The 6379-nt window shown below is 33.7% G+C and overlaps 1 protein-coding gene across 1 annotated transcript in view; it reads right to left on the bottom strand.

Moving 5' to 3' along the window:
• Window positions 1-4443: 4443 nt before the first annotated feature.
• Window positions 4444-6379, bottom strand: part of LOC117208080 (G protein-coupled receptor kinase 5) — a 29314-nt gene continuing 27378 nt past the window's right edge. Inside the window, exon 9 of the mRNA XM_033448929.1 lies at window positions 4444-6354. The gene's annotated coding sequence lies outside the window, so the exon portion shown is untranslated. The remainder of the gene's footprint in view (window positions 6355-6379) is intronic.

Here is a 6379-nt window from a genome sequence, read left to right as displayed (position 1 = left end):
CTACTGTCAAAAGGAAACATGATTTGCCCCTCCACTGGATACGTGAATACGACTTGAAAGAGACATTCTATCGTTATTACACCGTTTCATTGCACATTGTATCATTTCCATTCCCGTGATTCGACCCTTCGTTTCAAACTTTGTATTACTAGATCTTGCGTGGAAATGATAGTTCGTAGATTCTTTGACAGTAATTAATTTATTATTCCTTCTTCTTATAATCTTCGAATGAAATTAATCCTTCGTGATCCAAGTAATATTTAACAAATAATTGCAAATGGTTGTTACTTAATTTTTTATTGTAGTCGCTTTCAAGAGCGGTATACGATTTATAAATTAATACAATCTTCATGCAATATGTATTAAGAATTAAAAACTATGGTTTTAAATATTAAAAGTGGAAAAGTAAAATAAAATAAGGTGAAAATAACGATTCTAAGTAGGATTACAAAGGATTAATTGTATAGTTTTATATGGTTACAGCCGTAGATAGTTTTCCGATTAGTTATTAAGATAAAAAGAGAAAGAAAAGAATAAAAAGTGAAGAAACGAAGGGTGAGAATATTATAACGCGCTGACACCCGATCGCATAATATGTACAACAATCGCGTTTTACTGCCACTGTTGTTGGCGCGTGCACCATGTAGGTACACTATAAGTACAGCATAGAATCATGAAGCTCCAGATTGCGAGCAAAACTTCGTAAGAGGACGGACAGCCACTCGAGTAACTCTGGCTATTCATATATACCTTGTTCCTCTCTTTTTACTTTCTTTTTATTAGAACGCGCGTTTAACAGGAAAATTTAATTTCATGTCTGTGTAACACAGAGCAAGCTTACGAGCGTACGAATTTTTATAGTTTTTATACCTTTTTAAGCGTAATCTAAGATTTTAAAAACGATTTTAGTCGATTTTTTAGCGTTTGTATCACTTTTAATCATTCCTTCTCTCGGCCTTATTTTCTTTCGTGAAGAATGGTGCGTGCATCCAGCGTGAATGTAAATATAGAAGATGTGAAGACTTAGTGACAAAATTGTACCGAGCATGGCGTGAGTTTAAACTTCAAGAAAATTTCCAAAAAAGAAGTAGTAAATTAAATTGTTATGAAAAACTAAAGAAACCTTTTGTGTGTACCAGTTGACGATTGTGAATCCTGCTTTATGTTTATCGTTAATGGAAGGGAAAAATCGCAGAATCCAAATGTTGCGAGGCTTTCCTTTATTCTTCATGAAATATCAGAGGAAAATGAAAGAAGAAAAATATGATGCAGCTCGTAAGATTGTCCTGTTCATTTGACGAATTTAATTTAGTCGAACTATAATACATACTGCGAACCTCTTAAGACTTAACCCATTATCTCATCTCCTATCACTCACGGATACCATAGTTTACACGCTGTGATTCTTACTTTATCTTAGAGATGCATTTTTTTTTGTAAATATCGATTTTTGCAAACGATTGCCAACGCACGGACCTTTTTGGACGGAAATTTTGAAAGATTTTCCTTTCCTCACGGGTGCGATACAATTGGTAGACTGTGAGATTTAAGACGATGGACATTTTTTGGTAGCGATCGTGAGACTTGTTTGAACGTTTTAACATATCTAAAAAGTATCACCTGTTTTGATACAAATTGTTTATAAACTGACATTTTTACCAGCCAGAAAAAGTTTCAAGTCGCAGCAACGTCTTTATTCTTTAAATGTTTCGCGTCACAATTTGCAATCTTTTCTTCAAGTATAACGAAGAAAAAACAAAATACGTGATTTTATTTGAAATTATTTAGGTAAAGCGAAAAACTTCTAAAAGCATTCGTGTTTCGAGATTTTTTAACAGACAAGAAACTATCAAAATTTCTAATCTGAATGAAGGTGAAAAAGTTATTCTACCACAGAGAATAGAAAAGAAACTAGAAAATTCGAGCATATCTGTAGCAAAATTATTCTAGGACCAAGATTTTTCTAAAGAGTGTTCTCTCGGTGTTAAGTCTTGTCTAATTAAAGAAACGTCCTGATGCGTCCACGCGTAAGATCCCAAAGTAATTGAATTACTTTTACCGAAACTCGCCAGCCTGGATAATTCGCATGATCCAAATTTGTTTTGGAACAAAATATGTTTGGTGGTCGGAAAATTGAAATAAGAATGAATAGTAATATAATTTTTTAATATGTCGAGAAATGAATCTATGAAGCGGAACGTTCTTTTTATATCAAAAAATTGAAATGAATCAGTTAGATATTAATCAAGTATTTTGAAAATTCCTTCAGAACCATTTGTTTCGAAATTTGCAGATTTTTTAACTCTCTATCTTCTTTTATGCGTTCAATAGTTGAAACACAATTTTAGAAACAGGGGTTTTTCACAAATTTTCTTTAATATTATTTTTAATGTAAGAAATCTCACCTCACAGTAATTTGCACTTCTTTCATTTTAGTCGATATTTTAATCGATGCTAATTGCAATCACCGATCAAAAATTAAAACCAAACAATAAGACCAAACAAATTAGGAATTTAAGAAGTCGCTAGATGCTCAATGTGTATGTATTTCTTTCCAACTAGCGATTTATAAAGTCAGACAATATCTTTTTCCTAATTTATATACAACTTTCCCATTGGAGAGTATTAAGTGTTAAATAGGAAAGGGAGGAAGACGAATCGTCGATGTTTGCAATTACGATTAATATCTAAGTTTTCCGTGGTTTGGCTGTTTTTGAGGGATACGTTTCGACGATCGTCGTCAACTCCCATGGAAAACAACTGACTCGACAGAGTGTCCATCGATGCACGGCCTAGTCGATCATTGACGATTCATTACTTCGTCCAGATAATTATACAAGCGTCAGGTTGATCTCTTTCAAAAGAAAAAATACATCTAAATGATGCGAAATATTAATCCTGATTTATTATCGATAATGTCATTGATATTAATATTGACCGATAATCATGCTTTAAGCGTTTACAAACGTTTACGAAATGTATCCATAACCTCAAATGAATTCCATAATTTAATTACTGCAATACTAATTGCACGCACAAGTACTAATTGAATAATACGAATTCTATAGCGTTTGGAAAAAGATAGAAAGAGTAAACCAACGCCGAATGGACCGACGCTAGCGATAGCGATTCTATAAATAAATTGTAGCAAAACGAGGAGGAATTGCATATTTTTGACAATGAAAGTGTCGATGGCCACTCTGACACATGTGACAATAAACATCTGTTAATTAATTAGTCAGGTGTAAGTAAGATAAAAAATAACAAAGAAAAATCTATGAACAGTTGGAATGTTTGTCAGAATTCGATTTTTGTATTATTTTTTTATGTTACGAAATACCAGCGTGTACTTGAAATGGCTTGCGAGGGAAAGAAGAAACGTTTGTCTCGACGCATTACTCTATGGTGGTTGCATCATTTTTATTTCAACTTCTGCAGTTTCGATGAATCGTAAGTAGCAAGAGAAGGTTGTATTATTTTTATATTGTACATATAATGATAATATAACAGGCGAATGTCGTTATGAAGAATCAAAGAATTTACAAAAAGATTTCTTGCCAATGTCATTGAAATTGTATTCGTGAGTGTTCAAACGAATTTTCAGAGTTAATAGATGGAAAAAGGCGACGTTAAAGGATAAAAGTGCTGCAACCACGTTTGCGAGCATTTGAAAGCACATAAAATGTACGAATTCATGTTGAAACGCATAATAATTAAGAGGAAACGGTGCGAAAGCAGGCAGTAGCTTAGAATCTAGACGAAGAAAAGAAGGAAATTGGGGTCGAGCAAACTGTGACAATATATTGTATTATATAACACACATGTTACTTCCACCAATCCCTGTAAAGCCTGTAACGCAACCCCTTGCCTGACTGAATATCAGCTTTCGTGGAAAGAAAAGGGAGAAGAGGGAATGTCGTTGATAATACAATTGGCGTGGAAGAATTGTTCGAACAATTGGTAAATGCAAATATAATATAAAAGCATTGAAAAAGATATTGATCATTGTTTTTGAAAATGTGAAAAAGATCTTTCGGCTCGTATCTATATGATGCAGCGAGGAGGTACACGGATGTGTATGTTGTTGAAATATTGCTTTTAACAGGTTGTGTTTAAGAGCAATAGCAATTAAATGGAAAAATTCTTGGCTATACGCGCGTCTATATTTATATGTGTAAACGTACAAGTTATAAATACATAACGCTCACATATTTATAACTTATACATAGAGAAAAAAATATATATTTATAATTTTTAAACATTGTCCACAGCATCGTGTACAACATACAGAGATTACAAAAGGAAAAAAAATTTCACTCGACTTGGTCAGCGCGTCAGGAACTGATTCGTCTCTTCTTGTTCCGATAGATCATCTCTAATATATTTATCGAAGATGACGAAACGAGAAGAGAAAAGTATCGACGGAATAAAAAGTAAACGTTGCAGGACCATCTTGTTTAATACTTTTAGCGTAATATGTTTATTAAAACAGACTCGCGATTCCTTTGTATCGCTTTTATCGTAATTAGTCGCGTAAAAGGACGCAAAAGTTGCATAAGAATTGTGACTAAAATTTTGATAAACTCGGTAGAAAAATTACAATAATGTTAAACGTAAGATAGTTTCAAGAAGGTAGTGCCATTATTTTAAGTAGTGCCGTTTTAATATTTTATTCGTTAGAAATGCCATCAAACATCGAATTTAGTCTTGGAGACTAAGGAGATCCGTACAGTTCTACGAACTCGCATCCAATCGATAAAACCACGATCTGTTTCTTTTTTCAAATAATTTCAGTGGCTTCATAGTAAAAGACGGTTCATAGTAAAAGAAACGATATTTTTGAGCGACATATGGTTCGTTCGAAAATAAAAAAAAATGAAATTCGTGAAATTAGGCCGAGAATATCGTGGCTGGGACGCAGACTAAAAGTACGGGAAATTCAATCGGTGATTACCGCACGATCCATCTTAGAGCTAAGTTGCCTTTTAGAATTGGCCTCGATCCATCCAGGATTCGCGTAATTCTCGGCATAAATAGTATTTGTAATAAAGTATAAATTCGTTAAATTATCCTTTTAAACAAACCACATTCTGCGATAACGATTCTTTCCGTATCTGGTAAATAAACAAATTATTATATTTAAAACTAATTCGTAATCGTTGCTGTAAAAATAATATTAAAAGACAATTCTAAATTCATTTATTTCAAATACTATTTGATCGCTCGTCAAACGTGCTTACATTTACACGCATCGTTCCATGGCATTTTAGTCTTTTGTTTTACGCAGTTGCACGTGGTAGCGGGTAAAAAGAAGCGTGGAAGAAGGTATACGATATAAATACAGTGATAATCTCACGCGGGTATTCCTGCTGTCTCGCGAAAAAGTTCTTTTTTTTTTTTTTGCTACCGTTTGTATCCTTCCTTGCACCTATACAAACACGCATATCTACGCTTAATTTATTCATTTATTCGCTTGCTGTTCGTATAGAATTATATAGCTATCGTTTAATATCATCGTTATCATCGTAAATATTATGTACAAAGGAGAACTTTCACGTGCTTGCTTGGAGATTCTGCTCTGCCGATGGTTTTCTCGCGATTATCGAGATTCCTCCTCGGGGAAATACCAATTAGTTGCAGAGGAATAACAATCGACAATTTGCATATTAGTAATTTTTATTCTTAATAACGTAAGAAACGATTAGTCTAATATTCGAAAGAAATACACCGAGAGACATATTTTCATCGATGGAAAAAATTTCAACACAAGTAAGAAGGAACATTGATTTCGTCGATAAATCGTTGTACGGAAAAAGAAACATAACGATAACGAAAGGAATAGAGAGCTATAAAACGATGAAGTATTAGTTATTCCAATGCAATTTGGTAACCACAAACGCCCCTTGGCGTTTCCAACTTGGACATTGCGCATAAATTATCGCGAACAGAAAGTGAAACAGTTGCACACGAATACTTGCACGAAAAAGTGGAATGATTTAGTATTCGCGCCAGCCCACGGCGATTTATCTCGCTCTTCGAGTCGTAAAAAAAAAAAACACTCGTTCCTTGTTCTACATGAAACGACATACTGTACAAAAATGTTCGATAAAAAAAAGGGAAAGAGGAAGAACGTTAAAGCCCTATATAATTTATACATGATGTAAAAAAAGAAAATAAACTAGCGAATGAACGAAGACACGATTCGTATAAAGGAAAAGTAAGAGCAATGAAACGCGATCCGTAGTGATGAGCTCTGAAACGTTTCGAATCGCATCGAATATGTACATCTAACGAAAAGCTCAAACCGTTTCGATATGGTTCGATACTCAAAAGTTTTGATAGATTCGATAAATTCTGAATCTTTGATATATCGGAGAAT

Source organism: Bombus bifarius, unplaced genomic scaffold (genome assembly GCF_011952205.1).
Source record: "Bombus bifarius isolate JDL3187 unplaced genomic scaffold, Bbif_JDL3187 scf7180000008050, whole genome shotgun sequence".
Lineage (NCBI taxonomy): Eukaryota > Metazoa > Arthropoda > Insecta > Hymenoptera > Apidae > Bombus > Bombus bifarius.
This window is presented reverse-complemented; position numbering and strand designations above follow the sequence as displayed.